Source organism: Bubalus bubalis, chromosome 1 (genome assembly GCF_019923935.1).
Source record: "Bubalus bubalis isolate 160015118507 breed Murrah chromosome 1, NDDB_SH_1, whole genome shotgun sequence".
Lineage (NCBI taxonomy): Eukaryota > Metazoa > Chordata > Mammalia > Artiodactyla > Bovidae > Bubalus > Bubalus bubalis.
Genome location: NC_059157.1, coordinates 183,462,773 through 183,466,297, shown reverse-complemented (window position 1 = coordinate 183,466,297; position 3,525 = coordinate 183,462,773). Strand labels below are relative to the sequence as shown.

The 3,525-nt window shown below is 41.4% G+C and overlaps 1 pseudogene; it reads right to left on the bottom strand.

Moving 5' to 3' along the window:
- Positions 1–553: 553 nt before the first annotated feature.
- Positions 554–3,312, bottom strand: LOC102405159 (annotated as a pseudogene).
- Between the last annotated feature and the right edge of the window lie 213 nt (positions 3,313–3,525).

Here is a 3,525-nt window from a genome sequence, read left to right as displayed (position 1 = left end):
TAAGCACAATCAAGGACCTTTAATTCTTTCTCAAGGGCTATAGATTATCAGTTCAGTTCAGTTCAGTTGTTCAGTAGTGTCCAACACTTTGTGACCTCATGGACTGCAGCACACCAGGCTTCCCCATCTGTCACCAACTCCCGGAGCTTGCTCAAACTCATGTCCATCGAGTCAGTGATGCCATTTAACCATCTCATCCTCTGTCATCCCCTTCTCCTGCCTGCAATCTTTCCCAACATTAGAGTCTTTTCCAAGGAGTTAGTTCTTCACATCTCATGGCTGAAGTATTGGAGCTTCAGCATCAGTCCTTCCAATGAATATTCAGGACTGATTTCCTTTAGGATTGACTGGTTTAATCTCCTCACAGTCCAAGGGACTCTCAAGAGTCTTCTCCAGTACCACAGTTCAAAAGCATCAGTTCTTCGGCACTCAGCTTTCTTTATAGTCCAACTCTCACATCCATATGTAACTACTGGAAAACAATAGCTTTGACTATATGGACATTCGTTGGTAAAGTTATGACTCTACTTTTTATTTTTATTTTTTTTTAATAAGAACAAAGACTTTATTTCAAACAGATTCAGTGGTATGTCTACTACAGCAAAGTCTGGTTGTAGCAAACAGTTTCCTTTCAAATCTGCACTGATGTATAAATTAGACATTATTTGGGAATGATTAATTTCTGGTAAAATGTAGATTCAATCCAACATGATGCTAATTTCTACATTTATTGTAGGCTGTATTTCAGTACTAGAGGTTAAATTTTCATCACCAAAAAATGAGAATAAGCTTACAGCTACTACTAAGGTAATGAGCTGTGAAATTACTTTCCTACTATTGTTCTGAAAATATACCCCTAGATTGTTAAGAGAAATTCCAACTTCATTCAAATCTGTTATTTAATTTTTCAGTTATCATCTACTGTTGGCTTGATTGTCACTCCTCTTCTTATTTTACACCAAGCAATTAAACGCCAGTGTTTCTCAACTCTTCGGCTAAGTGCAATCTTTTCTCCTACTTCTGTGCACACAGGATTAGTCAAGATGATTTTACCCAAATCAGCCTTGACTGCACTAACTCTTCCTCCTGTCTACAGGGATCCTATATTCACCATAAGCTCTTCATTCTTAGACAGCTTTTGTACTTTCGCTGCTTTCTTGTCTCCTTCAGTGCGAACACCTAGAAGCCTTCTAAGCAGGAAATAGGAAATTTCCAATTCTGTGAAGATCTCAGGTAAAGCTCCAACTGCACCAAGTACTTGCCCCATCATTCTGTCAGCCCAGCACAAAGTGGGGTCAATTTTTATTCCAACTCCAATAAGACCTCCTGGGGCAGCATACTGAAGATCATTATGCTCTGCGAAAAGTGATACAATTTTGGAAAAGATAGGTTTACACATGAGTTTTCCTTCACTGTCTTTGGAAACAATACCAGGTCTGATTTCTATCTCCTGGCCCACCTTTAATACTTCTTTTAGAATACTACCACCAGCTACACCCCCCTTAAGTTCATCAACTTCACAGCCAGGTTTGTTGACATCAAAGGATCTAATAACAATAAGTCTGGGTTCTGAAGTAAAGTCTCTTGGGGGTACTGGAATTTTCTTTACTATGCACTCACAGACAACTTCAATGTTGTATTTTAGCTGAGCAGAAATTGGGATAATAGGAGTGCCTTCTGCTACTGTACCTTGAGCAAATGCAAGGATCTGTTCATACTGTTCTTTAGCCTGGCTTTCTTTTGCCAAATCAATTTTATTTTGTAGAATCAAAATATGCTTCAGTTTCATGATTTATATAGCAGCCAAGTGTTCAGATGTCTGAGGCTGAGGACAAGACTCATTATCAGTTATCAACAGAAGAGCGGCATCCATCACTGCGGCACCGTTCAGCATAGTAGCCATCAGAATGTCGTGGCCAGGACAGTCAACAAAGGAAACATGCCTGACTAATTTGAAGTTCCCTTTGGTCCCTGGCATGTCTGTAGGAAACTCATCGGGCGTGCTACTTCCACAGGATCTGTAACATTCTGGCTGAGGACAACTTGGGTCATCAAGTTTATAAATCTTAGCATTAGCATAGCCAAGTTTGATTGTAATATTTCTTTCCAGTTCATTTTTGAAATGGACAGTGTGGACTCCAGAAATAGCTTTTACAACTGTAGATTTCCCATGAGCTATGTGACCAATTGTACCTATATTAATTGTGGCTTGTCTGCTGATAACTTCATGTGAAAGTGGCATCAACTTGGAAACATCCCACGTGGCAGGCTTCCACGTTGTACAATGGCACACCGGGCCCCCTGCCGGCGGGCCCCACCTCCCTGGGTGGGCCCCCTGTCTCTGCTTTTTAATATGCTGTCTAGGTTGGTAATAGTTTTTCTATAGATTCTGAGCCATATCCTGTGAGCTGCCTTATAGATACTGAAACTCCCAGGTAGAAGAAATTAACTATATGATGACCAGACTGAAGCCATTACATAAGCTGCCACTATTCTGAGAAAATGGGAACAAACTTACCTTGGAACTTAAGAAAAACTATATCTAAAACAATCAAGGTGTTGCTGGTCAGACCACTGATGACCAATTTCAAGATGACAGTTAGAGCTGACTGTGCTCTTTCTGCCCGTAGCCCCCACCCTAAACCTAGAAAAGCTCTTGTCCACTGACTGTCAGGGGCGGAGGAGGGTGGTCAGCCTTTGGACAGGCATTGCTCTCCCTCCCCCACATTGCCAGCATCCAAAATAAAGCAAACTTTCCTTTCCACCAATATTGCTCTTTCAGGTCTCTTTTAACAGCGAGCAGCAGGTCCCTACTTTTGGTTTTAAAGGGAAGCAATAGCCCCTGACAAATTAGGTTGGTATCAGAACAGCAGTGAGGGATCAGTTCCTGGGCTTGACACATGGTCCACCAGATATCTCAACATTTTTGCAAGCCAACAAGTATGCAATTAGTACATCCTTTAGCCAGAGTCACTTACCACTTGCAACTAAACCCTGGGTAATACTGATGTGAAGAACTGACTCACTAGAAAAGACCCCAATACTGGGAAAGATTGAAGGCAGGAGGAGAAGGGGATGACAGAGGATGAGATGGTTGGATGGCAACACCGACTTGATGGACATGACTTTGAATAAGCTTCAGGAGTTGGTGATGGACAGGAAAGTCTGGTGTGCTGCAGTCCAAGAGGTCTCAAAGAGTTGGACATGACTGAGTACCTGAACTGAACTGAATACTTACATTTGCAAATACTTAACAAACATCATGTACCAGGAGTTGGTCTTAAGACCTCCTCATGTACAGACTCACTTCATCCTCACAATAATCCCATGAGGTAGATACTATGATTATGCCCCTTTTACTGGTGAGGAGACTAAGGCATAGTAGAGAAAGTAGTTTGAGGCTAAAATCACTGCAGATGGTGACTGCAGCCATGAAATTAAAAGATGCTTACTCCTTGGAAGAAAAGTTATGACCAACCTAGATAGCATATTCAAAAGCAGAGACATTACTTTGCCAACAAAGGT